Source organism: Nomascus leucogenys, chromosome 22a, assembly GCF_006542625.1.
Source record: "Nomascus leucogenys isolate Asia chromosome 22a, Asia_NLE_v1, whole genome shotgun sequence".
Lineage (NCBI taxonomy): Eukaryota > Metazoa > Chordata > Mammalia > Primates > Hylobatidae > Nomascus > Nomascus leucogenys.
In genome coordinates this window covers 13323035-13339288 of record NC_044402.1, presented here as the reverse complement: position 1 = coordinate 13339288, position 16254 = coordinate 13323035, and the positions used below count along the sequence as shown (strand labels likewise).

The window sequence follows — 16254 nt, the reverse complement described above, 5'->3', positions numbered from 1 at the left end:
GGCTGGAGGTTCAGTGAACTCATCTGGCTCAGCTCCTATTTTGTTCTGTGATCCTGATGAAGCTCTGGTTTGTAACAGGCTAAGAACCTCCTTAAACCTCACGGTGCTTTTGTGGAACGAAAGTAATTTTCCACAAGCTCACAAAGGAAAGCCAAGGATAAAATCCAGACCCTGGTGACTCTTCAGTGGAAATGTTTCTGACAGAGCCAAGGATAAGAATAAGCACCAAGCCTAGAAGGAATGAGGCAGACTTTTCTTGTTCTGAGATTTGAGGAAAAAGAGGTCATATGTCCAAGTTACAACTGTCAGTCATTCTACACATATTAAGCACTTATTATATGTAAGACAGACCTGGAAATACATTAAGCCTGTCAGTTTCTTCTTTTCTACCTACAATCTTTCTTCATCCTATTGCTTGAACTATAGTGCTTGGATGGGCTTGTTAGAATTGTAAATATTTACAAGGACCATGTACAGTCATGCAGCATATAACAACATTCATGTCAACAACAAATTGCATATGTGACATGGCCCCATAAGATTATACAGATAGGGAGCTGAAGAGGCCCTGTCACCTAGTGATGTCTTGCTAGTCCTGACCCTCTGCAGGTCTAGGCTAATGTGTGTGCTCATGTCTTTATTTTTGATTTAAAAGTTTAAAAAGTTAAAAAAATTAAAAATAGGAAAACAGCTTATAGAATAAAAACATAAAATATTTTTGCAGGGCTGTAGAATGGTCTTGTGTTTTAAACTGTTATTAAAAGAGTCAAAAAGCTTAAAAAATTTAAAAGTTTAGAAAGAAAAAAAGTTACAGTAAGCGAAGGTTATTATTGATGAAGCATATTTTTAAAATTAGTGTAGCCTGAGTGTCCGGTGTTGATAGACTTTTGTCTACAGTAGTGAACAGTAACATCCTGGGCCTTCCCATTCACTAACCACGCACTCACTCGCTCACCCAGAGCAACGTCCAGTCCTGCAAGCTCCATTCATGGTAGGTGCCCTAAACAAGTACCATTTTTTATCTTTTAAACCGTATTTTTTCTGTAGCTTTTCTATGTTTAGATACACAAATGCTTACCACTGTGTTACAGCTGCCTGCGGTATTCAGTACAGTTAAATGCAGCACAGGTGTGTGGCTTTGGAGCCGCAGGCTTTATGGGATAGCTTAGGTGTGTCGTAGGCTAGACCATCTAGGACTGTGTAAGTGCACTCTAGGAGGCTCGTGCAGCAGTGAAACTGCCTAACACCACATTTCTCAGAATGTATACCCATCATTAAGTAACACAGGACTATAGTTGCTCAACCAGCATCCACTGAGGAACTGTCTGCTGTGTGCAAGCAACTTTACAGAAGGAGAAGCTGTTTCTTCCTTTCCAGGGAGATTTCCCTGGGTCCTCCCAAATATAATGAATGGACTCAGGCCCTATCACTAAATCCTGGCCTGAGACATTTTTGACTTGAGGCTACTCGGGGAACAGCAGGGATTTTGTCTAGGAAGAGAGGAAGGATTATGCCAAGGAGAAGACTGCTCAACAGACAGGGAAGCCTGGGAGCAGGGGTGGGAGATAGGGCAGGAGCCAAGAGTGCTGAGGGAGTCCCTGGCCCATGGCTGTCAGGCTCCTTGAATTCTATGCACTCCTCCTGCTGCTAGCCTGGCTTCCTGGTTCTGCCCATCTAGGGGCAGCTGTGGCTCCTCAGTCTTCCCATCTCAACCCCAATCCACCATAGTCCAGTGCCACCGGTCGGGGTTCTCCAGAGAAGCAGAACCCACAGAGGTGCACACATACACAAACACGCCCTGTATCTATCCTATATGTGTGTGTGTTGTGTGTGTTCATAAAGAGATTTATTTTGAATAGTTAATTCTTATGATTATAGGGGCTGGCAAACCCAAAATCTGTAGGCCAGGCCAGCAGATTCGAAACTCCCAGGCAAGAGCTAATGCTCTTGAGGACAAATTTCTTCTTCCCCAAGAAACCTCAGTTTTGTGTTCTTTTTTTTTTTTTCTTTTTGGAGGCAGTCTCACTCTATCCCCCAGGCTGGAGTACAATGGTATGATCTCAGCTCACCGCAACCTCCACCTCCTGCCTTCAAGCGATTCTCCTGCCTCAGCCTCCTGAATAGCTGGGATTACAGGCACCTGCCACCACACCTGGCTAATTTTTGTGTTTTTAGTAGAGGCAGGGTTTCGCAGTATTGGCCAGGCTGCTCTCAAACCCCTGAATTTGGGTGATCCACCCACCTTGGCCTCCCAAAGTGCTGGGATTACAGGCGTGAGCCACCGCACCCGGCCAATTTTTGTGTTGTTTAGGCCTTCAGCTGATTGGGGTGGAGTTGAATTCACACCCACGTTATTGAGGGTAATCATCACTTAAAGTCCATTGATTGCAGATGTTAACCACATCTATAAAATACCTTCACAGCAACCCCTAGATTTATATTTGATTAAATAACTGGGTATGACTACGACTGCCCAGCCAAGTTGGCACATAGAACTCACCATCACACGTGATTGGCAACCCGACCTGACCTCAGAACTAGAGCGTGCCAGAGGTGAAGGGAGGTGTCATTCCAGCCTTCCTCCAGGTTCCTTCCCAGTTAGTGGCAAGCACCGACCACTCGCTCTGGCAAATCATCCACCCTCCTTTGGCTTTGGGTGGAGGTGCTTCTGAATCCAGGCACCATGCTGTAGCAGTTACCTTCCCGCAGATGTTCTCTCTTGTTGAACTTGAGGCTGTCTAGAACGAGGAAGAACCTGGTGTCCATGTTGGCAGTGATGGAAGTCTCTCCTGGCATGTTGCCGTGGGCTACTTTGACACCTCCTGGCTAATTGGTCTTCATTTTTATTCCAGGTCCTTGTACTCCTAATGAGGAGAATGAACATGAAATTTATCATCCAAACTGTGACACTTTTGAGAGAGGACAGCAGATGTGAATCAGGACTGTCCTAGAGAAATCAGGGGATATAAAAGATCCAATAATGACAACTGCTGTTATTCATAAGAGTTCATTCATACAGGAGTTGTTTTCATGCTTGTGTTTCATGAATAAAGGGTCAATCAAGTCAACAAATATGAGGGCTGAGTTGTTTTTCCCCAAAAGATATGGTGAAGTCCTAACCTGGTATTTGTAAATGTGACCTTCATTGGAAATAGGGTCTCTGCAGATGTACTTGGTCAAGAAGAGGTTATGCTGGCTGAAGGTGGGCCCTAAATTCACTGGTGTCCTTATAAAAAGTCCATGTGAAGACACAGGAACAAAGAGGGGAAGGCCAGATAAAGACAGGGGCAGACATTGGGGTGATCTGGGCCCACAAGCCAAGGAATGCCAGGGACTGCCAGCTGTCACAGACGCCGGGAGGAAGACGTGGAGCTGATTGCCCCTAAGTCTCCAGAAGGAACCAACCCTGTCGACACTTTGATATTGAATTTCCAGCCTACAGAACTGTGATAAAATACATTTCTGGGCTGAGCACAGTGGCTCACACCTGTAATCCTAGCACTTTGGAAGGCCAAGGCAGGCGGATCATGAGGTCAGGAGCTAGAGACCAGCCTGGCCAATATGGTGAAACCCCGTCTCTACTAAAAATACAAAAATCAGCCGGGTGTAGTGGCATGTGCCTGTAGTCCCAGCTACTCGGGAGGCTGAGGCAGAAGAATTCTTGAACCTGGGGGGGGGCGGGGGTTGCAGTGAGCCAAGATCACACCACTGCACTCCAGCCTGGCGACAGAGCGAGACTCTGTCTCAAAAAAAAAAAAAAAAAAAAAAAAAAATTCTGTTGTTTTAAGTATATACTACTTTGTTAAGACAGTCCTAAGAAACTCTATCGTAAAAGCTTCAATATAAGTGCCTACTATGTGCCAGGCTCTGATCTGAGTGTTGGAGATACATCATGATCAACAGCAGTAGCAGCTCATTCTCACAATGTCAAGGTGCGTCCCTGGGACCTTTCCCAGGCTACTGGCCACATGGTCTAGTTAGACAACGAAGAATTGTTTCTGCAGATGGATCGAACAACTCAAATGTACTTGCAGCTCAAATTAAGTCTAGAGTCCACCTCTACCAGCTGAGAATACCCACGGTGGGTGTGGGCATTTTTTCACGGGGTAGCCTGTCCCTGAGTAAATTGGTTTCTGTTCTTGTCATCAGCAACAGTGAGCTGGCTCAGGTCTTGTTTCCTGGGACGCCGAGTGCCTGTTGTCATGAACCTACCTGGGAATGGGTCCTGGCATCAGAGCCCTCACTGCTTCTCAGGCTTCTGTGGTTGAACTCCAGCCTCTGGAGATGAGCTCACCTTCAAGCAGTGGCAGGAACCAGATCCGGCCTCGTCCCAGAGTTTCCTCCAGGGGAGGCACGGTGATGGCTGATGTGTGCTGTGTTCAGGTGCATGAACCGAGGGGCTTGTTACTTGTTCATCCTTGCCATGAACAGTGCAACAACGAGAAAAACAGTGGGGAGCTCTTAAAGTTTTTCAGTGGTAATACGCTTTCCTTTTCCTAGAGTGTGTCAGACGTTCAGTAGGTCTCTCTTCAATGAAGTATAACTTGAGTACAATAAAATACACAGCTTTTTAAGTGTAACTACCACTCCAGTCAAGATCTAGGACATTTTCATCACCCTAGAAAGTTCCTTGTGCCGTTTGCCGATTAGTCCCTCCCCTACCCCCAGTGGTTCTGATTTCTATCACTGACCTTGGTTTTGACTGTGCTTGGGCACCATATAAATGGGATCATACCATTGGTACTCTTTTGTGCTGGATTCTTTCATACACCACGGTTTTTTTTTGTTTTTTTGAGACACAGTTTTACTCTGTTGCCCAGGCTGGAGTGCAGTGGCGTGATCTCGGCTCACTGAAACCTCCACCTCCCAGGTTCAAGCGATTCTCATGCTTCAGCCTCCCAAGTAGCTAGGACTGCAGGCACCCACCACCATGCCCGGCTAATTTTTATATTTTTAGTAGAGATGAGGTTTCACCATGTTGGCCAGGGTGGTCTCGAACTCCTGACCTAGGTGACCTGCCTGCCTCTGCCTCCCAAAGTGCTAGAATTACAGACAAGAGTCACCGTGCCAGGCCCATACACCATGTTTTTAAACTTCATTCTTTTTTAAAAAAAAATAAATAATAGCAAATTGACTAAAACATTTTTATGATAAAGCATTTGGAAAGGGACCCTGGAAAGGGAAGCCGTTTAGAATTCCTCCACCCGCCATAACCACTATAATGGTTTTGGTGTACTTCCATCCGGTTCTTTTCATTTGCTGATTTGTGTATAGCTGCAAACAAACCATGAGTGATTTCGTGTGTTGCTTTTTTCATTTATGATAAAATTTTTTCCACATCCAGTGTCTTTAATTATCCTTCTGGGTAGTACTCAATCTAAAATGCCCCGTGAGGGCAGGCACTTTTGCCTGTCTTGTTCACAGATGTATTTCCAGAATCTAGAACAGTGCTGGGACCTGACAGGTAACAGTAAATATTTGTGGGAAGACTAGAGGAAAGCGTCCAACTCCATAACCATTATCCTATTCCTGGGCCATCAGTGGCTTCCAGTGCCTGGCTAGTGGAGGTAACAAGCATCTTCACACATATGACTTTCACCCTGATATTTTGAATGTCACCCTTAGAAGAAATTTCACATGAGAAACTGCTATGTCAAAGGGAAGAAACATATTTTTGGCTTTTGATAGACCGTCAAGTGCTGTTGAGAGCTGGATTATCCAGATTTGAGTTTTGGCTCTGCCACTTACTGGCTGCACCTTGGGCAAATTACTTAACCTTTCTGTGCTCTAGTTTGCCCATGTTTGAAATAGGGCTAATGACAGTATTTCCTAGGCTTATTGTGACCTTGAAATGTAGAAAGTACTTGATATGTAGTAAGCATTGTATATGTATTGCTATGTATGTTTCATATGTAGAACATTATATCATGTTAAAAAAATTGAACCTATTTTTCCAGAAAGAAATGGTTTCCCCTAATGATGCCTGTCCTTTTGATAAACTCAGTGGTACTTGTGTTGCTGACTGGAGACTAGCTCAGAGTTTGGTTGTGCGGTACGTAGGAACCTAGGTTCCGAATTTACTTTTATTTTATGTATTCATTTATTGAGACAGGGTCTCACTGTCATCCAGGCTGGAGTGCATTGGTGCCATCACTGCTCACTGCAGCCTTGACTTCCTGGGCTCAAGTGATCCTCCCACCTCAGCCTCCTGAGTTTAGCTCACAGGCATGCACCACCATGCCCAGATAATTTTTGTATTTTTTTAAGAGACAGGGTTTTGCCATGTTGTCCAGTCCGGTCTTGAACTCCTGGACTCAAGCAATCCTCCTACCCCAGCCTCCCAAAGTGCTAGGCTTACAGGTGTGAGCTGCCGCACCCAGCCCCTAATTTACTTCATTTAATTTAATTTTATTTCATTTCATTTTATTTTTTTTGAGACAGAGTCTCACTTGCTCTGTTGCCCAGGCTGGAGTGCAGTGGCACCATCTCGGCTCACTGCAATCTCCGCCTCCCGGGTTCAAGCAATTCTCCTGTCTCAGCCTCCTGAGTAGCTGGGATTACAGGCACGCGCGACCATGCCTGGCTAATTTTTGTATTTTTAGTAGATGGGGTTTTGCCATGTTGGCCAGGCTGGTCTTGAACTCCTGGACTCAAGCAATCTGCCTGCCTCGGCCTCTCAAAGTGCAGCCTCCTAAAGTGTTGGGATTACAGGTGTGAGCTACTGTGCCCAGCCTAATTTACTTTAGGTATTAAGTATATGCCTTGTCTAGTAGAGGTGAAGACAATACAGGAACAAACAAATTGTCACCACAGCACTCTGAGAACACTTAACCTAGTGCAGGAGAAAGACAGTGTAGACATAACTAAAGATTGCTGCTAATTGTGGAAATAAACAAAGACCACACAAATGAAAACAACCCAAGATATTTACTCAGAGTTTACTATAGCAAGGGAGTCAGCTGTCATCACTTGCATTTGGTAAAGACTCAAAGTCAGGCAAGGGAGGGGGAGGCTTCACAGCAGGAAAGAAAGGGCAGGCTTCAGGCATGCCCTGGGTGGAAGCTGCTGGTGTGAGGCAGCTAACTGGAAGCAGGGCATTGTGTGCATTGGTTTAGGGAATGTTTTGCCTTTCCAGGGCTGCCATAACAAAGTAGAACACACTGGGTGACCTAAAACAACAGAAATTTATTCTCCCACAGTTCAGGAGGCCAAAAGTCTGATATCAAGGTATCAGCAGGATTTATTCCTCCTGGAGTCTCTGAGAAAATCTGTTCCAGGCCTCTCTCCTGGCTGCCAGCACTCCTTGGCTTGTAGACATACCACTCCAACCTCTGCCTTCATCATCCCATGCCTTGTTCTTGGTATCTCTGTGTGTCTCCTCCTCTTCTTCTAAACCACCAATCATTGGATTCAGAGTCCCCTGTAATGCAGGGGACCACATTTCAACTTAACTACCTACCTCTGCAAAGACCTTATGTTAAAGACTGAATTGTGTCTCTCTAAGTTCGTGTGAAGTGATGGTATTTGGAGATAGTGCCTTTAGAGAGGTAATAAAGGTTAAATAGGGTCATAAGAGTAGGGCCCTAGTCAAATAGGACTGGAGTCTTAGTCCTTTTAGTGTTGCTATAAATTAACACCTGAGGCTGCATAATGTATGAAGAAAAAAGGTTTCTTTAGCTATCGATTCTGATGTCTGGGAAAGTTCAAGAGTGGGCATCTGCGTCTGGTGAGGGCTTCAGGCTGTTCTCACTGATGGCAGAAGGTGAAGGGGAGCCAACCTGTGCAGAGATCACATGGTGAAAGAGGAAGCAAGAGACAGGGAGAGGAGAGATGCTCTGTTTAACAACCAGCTCTGGACGGGCATGGTGGCTGATGTTTATAATCCTAGCACTTTGGAAGGCCAAGGTGGGAGGGTTGCTTGAGGCCAGGAGTTCGAGACCAGCCTGGGCAACATAGTGAGACCCCATCTCTACCAAAAAAAAATACCAAAAATAAATATAAGCTGGATGTGGGTATGGCGGCACATGCTTGTAGTTCCAGTTACTCAGGAAGATTAGGCGGGAGGATCGTTTGAGCCCAGCAGGTCAAGGCTGCAGAGAGCTATGATTATGTCACTGCACTCCAGCCTGGGCGACAAAGCGAGACTCCGTCTCAAAACAAAAACAAAACCAAAAACAAAACCCAGCTCTTGCGGGAACTAGTAGAATGGGAAGTCACTCACTACTTGCGCCCAGGGCATTAATCTATTCATGAGGGACCTGCCCCCATGATCCCATTAGGGACTACCTCCAACATTGGGGATCACATTTCAACATGAGATTCGGAGGGAACAAACATCAAACTATAGCAATTGATGTTCTTATAAGAGGAGGAAGAGACACCAGCAGTGTGTGTGCAGAGAAGAGGCCGTGTGAGGACACAGGGAGAAGGTGGCTATCTACAAGCTAGGAAGGGAATCTTCACCAGAAACCAACCCCGCAGGCACTTTGATCTTCCAGCCTCCAGAACTGGGAGAAAGTAAATTTCCATTGTTGATGACATCCAGGCCATGCTATTTTGTTATGACAGCCCCTGCTGACTAATACATCTTATTTCCAAATAAGGTCAATGCTAAGGATTCCGGTGGACATGAGTTATTGGAGGGACACTATTCAACTCACTACAGGGAGCCTATTTGTTTTTCTCTGGTTGGTCTTGAGTTGGAAGCAGAAGAAAACAGTAGAGAAGGTGGTTGTCACTGGCAAAACATGACCATTTTGGGCCAATTGCTGCAAAGGCTGTGGTCTGACATCCCAGGCTAGTTGCTTTGGAGCTGTGGGTCAGAGTCCCGTTGTCCTGTATGGACCAGCCATTGTCTGTTCGTATTAATTCGGGCTCTGGCAATTCTGTTGTTAACTAGCTGTGATGCTGAACAAAGCACTTGACCTCTCTGGACTTCAGGGTTCTCCTCTTTAAAGTGGGGGGTTACACCTCTATGCAGTGGCTCACACCTGTAATCCCAGCACCTTTGGGAGGCTGAGGCAGGCAGATCACTTGAACCCAGGAGTTTAAGACCAGCTTGGGAAACATAGTGATACCCAGTCTCTACCAAAAAAATACAATAATTAGCTGGGTATGATAGTGCACACCTGTAGTCCCAGCTGCTTGGGAGGATGTGATGTGGGGGATCACCTGAGCCTGGGAGGTCGAGGCTGCAGTGAGCTGTGATTGCACCACTGCACTCCAGCCTGGGTGACAGAGCGAGACCCTGTTTCAATCAATCAATCAATCAATCAATCAATCAATCAGTCAATAAAAATGGAGGGTTAAGTGACTCTCAGTGAGGTGGGACAGGATCTTCAGCATCAGGGCAGGGAGAGAGGTGGGGTTGGCAAGGATGAGGTCATAATTGTGGGGCCCTAAATCAAACAGGATTTGTGTCTCAGTCTGTTTAGTGTTACTATAAAGGAATACCTGAGGCTGGGTAATAAATAAAGAAGGTTTATATGGCTTATGATTCTGATGTCTGGAAAAGTTCAGGAGTAGATATTTGCATCTGATGAGACCTCAGGCTGCTTCCACTCATGGTGGAAGGTGAAGAGGAGCCAGCGTGTGTGGAGATAACATGGTGAGAGAGGAAGCAAGAGAGACAGGGGGAGAAGTACCAGGCGCTTTTGAAAACCACCTGAGGAAACATTGCCCTGTGACATTAACAAGTCCACTTCCCTTCCTGGGTGGAGAACAGCTGAACCACATAGTACCTGGGCCCTTGTCCAGCTGTAGAAATTCTATAGTGGTTCCTCCTGGAAAGAGCATTCCTGTTGCTGAGTCTTCCAGGCATATTTTGTTTTTCATGGCACTGAATCTCTTTTGGAATGTACTGAAAGAAAGAGAGGATTTTAAACTCCTTCTCTTGCTAGTTAAGTCAGTGACTTAATCTAATTATTTTTACTCCTGTTTGGGACACGAGGATGATGGTAGAAAATCCTAGATGTTCCAACTGTTGCCCATGAAAGGCATAAAATTCTTAGCAAACTTATTTTAAACTGTACAATTGGGGGGGAAATCACAATTTTTTTCTTTTGGTTTCTGGCACTGGGATGGTTTCTAAAACATATACCTTATATAAGTTGAAACAATAAAAACTTGAGGCTATTTAAATTACTTCCCAGCCTTCCAGTCTGGTTTTCATCGTTTCAGAATAAACGTCAAGGCTTAGAAGGTGGGGTTATTTTGTAACAAGGGTAGAAAGCAAAGAGAGAGTGGCATGTTTTGAGGCAGTTTTTTTTTCCTTTAAAAAAATTCAATTCACAGTTTACATTCCCTAAAGAGAATTGACTAATTGAAAGGCTTAAGAAAAATGAGCAGCTCACAGAAAGCACATCTCTGTCAAAAATGTTCTGCCTGGTAAGACTTGGTGTGCAGCATCCAAGAAGCAGTTTGGGAAGACAGGGGCTGAGGAGGCAGGGCCAGAGCACTGTCTCCTGGGGAGCCATCTGGGCAGAGGTCACACTGGGGGCTCCTGAGTTTGTGTCAGAAGGGAGGGGCCCGAAGTACATTCACTCCATAAGCATTTCATGAACACCTACTTCGTGCCAGGTTTGTGCCAGGACCTGGCAGCACAGGCATGACTGGTGTGGCCGAAGTAGAGTGGGCACGACGGGGAAGGTGGCATGAGTGAGGCTGGAAGGGTTGGCAGGGCCAGACCGTGCAGGGCCTTGAAGGCCAAAATGCAGTCTTTGGCATTTATCCTAAATGCTTGTTGAAAAGCTTTTCTGGCTGCCCTGTGGAAAACAGGAAGGAGCAGATTGAGAGAGGACCTGGGGACACCAGTTAGGGGGCAGTGCAGTGGTCCAGCAAGAGAGGACGGGGGCAGAGGGACTCAAGAGCAGATCAGGAGTAGGGTTGCCAGGGCTTGTGCAGGATTGGCTGAAAAGGAGGTGGGTGTATCAGTGAGTGTTCCCTGCAGGAAATAGAAGCCATGTTTAATATTTTCAACAGAAAGGAATTTAATTCAGGGAATGAGATGCTTACAAAATTACAGGGAAGGCTGAAGGAGCAGTGCTACGGTCTGCATGTTTGTATGTCCCCAGCATTATGTGGAAGCCTAATTTCCAAGGTGATGTATTAGGAGACGGGGCCTTTGGAGGTGACTGGTTCATAGGGGTGGAGTCTTCATGGTTGGGCTTGGTGCCCTTATAAAAGTGACCCCAGAGAGCTACCTGCTCCCTTCCACTATGTGAGGATGCAGAGATAAGGCGCCATGTATGAACCAGGACACTGGCCCTCACCAGATGCTGAATCTGCTAGTGCCTTTGTCTTGGACCCCCCGGCCTCCAGAACTGTGAGAAATAAATTTCTGTTGTTTTTAAGCTACCCCAGTTTATGATAGTTTGTTATGGCAGCCTGAATGAACTGAGACAACTGGGAAATGGAATGATCAAGTGTTCAGTAACATCCTATGCAGGAATAAGGAAGGGGACATGATTGGAGAGCCTCTTGACACTTAGGTCTCTGTAACCTTGGTTGCCAGTGGAAATGGCAGCAGGAAGAACACACTGCCTCTTTTCTGCCCTCTGAGTCCCCTAGGTTGGCAGAACCTACTTCACATGCAGAACCCTAGCTGCAAGGGAGCCAGGCTCCTCAGAACGGGAAGTAGGACTGGGCTGTATGATCCTGCAGTGCACAGCCGGTGCACCCATACCTAGGGTCCCTGAAGGGAAGGTTCATGGAAGGAAATAGAAAAGGACATTGAGTGCCTATTGGCCTGTCTACCTGTCACAACATATGAGGAAGGAGGTGTGGTATCAAGGACAACGTCAGGATTTGTTTTATGCAGACCCGGATGGATGGGAGGCCATGCACTGAGGGCAAGTTGAAGGTGCTTATAGGATGGCCGAGGAATGATGTTCAGTTGTCTGCTGGGCATGTTAGGTCTTGAGCTCAGGAAAGATTGAAATTTGGGAGCTGGATGTGGAGATTAAAAAGTCAAAGCCAGGGAATGGTCACATGGGCAAGAAGAGGGCCCAGGGTGAAGCCCCAAGACCATCAGCATTTAGTTCAGAGTCCCTCAGGGGAAGGGGACCATCTAGAGGAGACTGAGGTGAGTGAGGACAGGGAAGGCCAAAGAAGCTAAGCAAGAATGTTTCCAAAAGGTGGGATCACCCAACAGTGTGGATGAATCTTAAACCATTTTGTTAAGTGAAACAAGCCAGACTAAGAAGGCTACATATTACATGATTCCATTGATATGGTGCTGTGGAAAAGGCAAACTATGGGGAAAGGAAATGTCAGTGGTATGGTGCACCAGATAGGGATGTGTTTCCACTGGCAGTCGAGGTTATAGAGACCTAAGTGTCGAGAGGCTGTCCTGGCAATCGTGCCCGCTTTCTTATTGCTACACAAGATGTTATTGGATTTGATTATTCCATTTCCCATGTGTCTCAGTCCATTCGGGCTCCTATAACAAAATATGGTAAACTGGGCAGCCTAAACAATCAGGAGTGGGGGTGCAGGGAGGGGTGATTACAAAAAGGCAGCACAAGGGAATTTTAGGGGTGATGGAACTATTCTGTCTGAGGTATAGTGGTAGATACACAACTGTAGGCATTTCTCAAAACCCATTGAACTTCAAACCACAGAGAATGAGTTTTAGTGTATGTGAGATAGATAAATAGATTGATCTGCTCATTTATATACACATACGTTCATTCATATACAAATAGGAAGCGGTCACTTGTATTAAATGTTTCAAGATCAAGGAATGTAAGTGACAGGTTTTCTCTGGATGCATTTAATAATGGCCTAGACCTCTGTATGGGTGAATTCTGGGCTGCAGGCAGAATGACCTACAAAATCCAATGTATGTTTCAGAGCATGGCCTCTTGGCATGGCCCTTAGAGCTGACAAGAACAGAGGGCCTGCTCCTGGGATGGAGGAGACCTTAGTCCTGAGATGTGCATCTGTTGGGGGTAAAATGCTCCAATAAAGAGAGCCTGGTATTAGTTGGGCTCCCAAGCTGGGTTCTCCTCTTACCTGTGCCAGACTGTGTTGGTGTGACTGCAGGTGACTTTAGTCTCTCAGAGCCTCCACTTCCTCTCAATAAAATGAGAATAATGAGTTTCTCAGAATTGACTGGGAACAGGCTTCAAGGCTTGATGTGGGCACCACCCTCTCCTGGGGCTGGCTGCACATTCCCCAACAACTCTCCCAGGTCAGTGACCCCTAACTTATTCTACTCTACACCATCGCAATAAGCTTCTCCCTGTCTCTCGGTCGTTTGTTTACTTGTCCTACAGACCAGGCACGTCCGTGACGCTCTGTGCCTAATCCAGTACCTGGTACATAGTAAATGCTCAAGAAACATGCATCGATTTACATTCTTTCTGAATCAGGGGTTTTCCCACCTCAATAACCTTCCACCTTCTGAGTAACTTTGCCTTTCCCCGAAAGTCAAGCCACCCTCTGAGAGGAAGAGCTTCCATGTCTGAGGTCGCTCAGGGTCCGTCAGGGTCTCATCCAGCCATTCCTAGACAGTCCAGTGGCTACCAAGCGGGTGCTCTGTACATGCTGTTGAATAAATCCATCCATTTTGAGAAGCAGGAGCAATGTTGGTGAAAGTTTGGATCCCGGAACAGGCAGCACTAATTCAGATCATCACCCGTGGAGCTTTTTGTGTGTAAAGAAAACAGCTTAGGTGTGCCTGGAGGCCTCCGAATGGCGGATTGTAGGGTGCTGAGGGCACTGGAGGTGCTTCTGTCCCCAAGGACTTTGGAGTTTCCCATCCAATGTTCAGGAAGGCAACTGGCAGGAAGGACCTCCTCCAGCTTCTCTGGGCCCTGCTCACAGTCGAGGATGGGTGCACGGGAGGGAGGCAGATGCCTGGGGTGTGAGGACACCTGGGTGTGTCCAGGACCAAGAGTGATGGAAGCCACTTCTGGGCACCGAGGTCCAAAGGGGAGTGGGGAGCATCTGCCTTCCCTCTTGTCCCCTCTTTCCCTTACCCCATGTCCCCAGGGCAAGGGGGTGCTGGGATCATCCCTGGTTCCTTGAGCCCAGCTCCACCTGCAGATACATATCTCGCTTCCCTCCTCCCTCCACCTTCAGATTTCTGCAGCTTAAAGGCTTAGGCATGACCTCAAAAGCCATGTGTGTGTTCCCTGCTGATCCCTCCCTCCTCCCTGGTGGGGATTTGAGCAGACAGAGCAGGCTCAGCCCCCTCAGACACGCGAGCGTTCCGCCCTTGAACGTGGCCCAGTGGCTCCTGATCCCAGGAAGCCCATGGGAGGAGAAGGCAGGCTTTCTCAGGAACCTGGGATTACACTGCTCCGGTCTTCAGATTCTCATGTAGCCCAAATCATCTCTTACTTTCTCATTCTCTTGCTCTTTCTTTCTTTCTCCAAGAAGCCTTTTTCTTCTCTTTAGCTTTCATACACCAAGGCTGTGTGTTCTGTAGAGTTGTGGGGACAGAATGGATGTCAAGGAATGAGTCTGTAAGTTAATGATGGTGAGTGACTGGCAGCCTGGCTGAGCTCAGTAGTATCACTTTTTACAGCCCAGGTTCTGCTGTGATCTCCATTCGTAGGTGAGGGAACATCCCCCGAGGTGTTAGCCAACTTGCCCAGGTCCCACAGGTCATCAGGAGCAGAGGCACTTCCTGAAACCTAAGTCCATCAGCTACTAGAGATAGTGCACGGAACAGCTGTGTGGGACATCTGCAGTTCCAAGTTGTTGCTGTCAGTGACAAGGGTGGGAAGCCACAGAGTCCTGGTCTATACCCACCCCCTTCACCATGCCAGTGTCTAGAGGATTTTAATCCTGAACTGTGGAGCAGACTGATCTCGGCTATCAGCAGCCAACTGGGGAAGGTGGGGTGGATATCTGCCTGCTCACAGCCTTTGATGTCCATGCCAGGGCATGCCGCACATAATAAGGATGACTGATTCATCACCATAGAAGCCATTTGTTCTCCTCCACAGCCCCCTCCAGCATGCACACAGGGGTGTAAAGCAAGGCATGAGGCTGAACAAGTAGAAGCAGCGGCAGATTGCCACTGAAGAGACAGAGGGTCAGAGAGGTTTCATGATGTGACCAGGGTCACATGAGCTCATGCGTAGTCGAGCTAGGACTCCAGTCGACAGTGTGGCATGATTTCCACTTGGCCAGACCATCTCAGTGTTAGAGGTGGGGCTTAACCTTGGACGAGGAACACCAGGTCCCACTGTGAGTGCTGGTGTAGATGCCTGGGTGCTCTGAGCTGCTTACTTCCCTCTCTGAGCCTCATCTGAAAACAGGAACGTTGATGGCTCTAGTGCCTGCTTTGTGGGTTCAAGATGTGCCAGGAAGATGTGGATGGGTACAGAGGATGGTGGGGCACAGGCAGCTGGGAACTCTGCCAGTGACCACTGTCTTTGCTGGCAAAATTAAGGCCATAGATGCCATTCATTCTCCTCCACAGCCCTCCAGGATACACATGGGTGTGCAGAGCAAGGTGTGAGGCTGAGTAGAAGTCTGTTCCTACCAAGGGCAAAGCCATTTAGAACCAACGTCCCCTCCCTGCTGGAGGTCAGGTGATATGTCCCCAGCAGCAGAAAGATGACATGACATTGTTCTAATTTTCAAAACTTCTCATTTTTCAAAAAATTTTAAAGATGTTATTCTAATTCCCAGGATTGGATAAATCAATCAGCTCTCAAAACCCTGATTTGGAGAATCAGGAAATGTCTCGAATTTTCATGGCAGAAATGTCTATTGATCTGCACTGAAATATCCCAGCAGCTGCATTTCTCCTGGAAGTAAGATCTTGGCCTCAACAATGCCAAGTCTCTCCCTATGTAATTCTCCATCTGTGAGCTGACAAACCTTGAAGCCAATCCATGCCCTTGAACCGACAGCGGCAACTCTATTAAAGAAGTTTGATTACAAAAAAAGAGAGAGATGTGAGGGAAGTGGAATAATCTATTTTTCGTTAAATGCTGCTTGTTTCAAAGTGGGAACATTTTCTGGGTGTCTGGGGAGCTGATGTTTTCTGTGGCTTGCCGAGAGAATCAGATCTGAAAAATCAGAAAAATTTCCATATAAGGGAGAAAGCATCATTTTCAGAGCTTAGGGCCAAATTATATTTGCAGAGAAGGGATTTCTGTCCTGGAAGTTTATTTAACAAGCATTTATCAAGCAACCACAATGAACGAGGTGTCATTCCACGTATTTAAGGGGTTTACAAGGGTAATAAAAGTATTCTAATAAGATGAGATGATACATATTGTTGTTTTTGTT

At 46.5% G+C, this 16254-nt stretch overlaps 1 protein-coding gene across 2 annotated transcripts in view; it reads left to right on the top strand.

The window, feature by feature from the left end:
• Positions 1 to 16254, top strand: part of SLC24A4 (solute carrier family 24 member 4) — a 172226-nt gene that overhangs the window by 89916 nt on the left and 66056 nt on the right. The gene's annotated exons all lie outside the window — the stretch shown is intronic.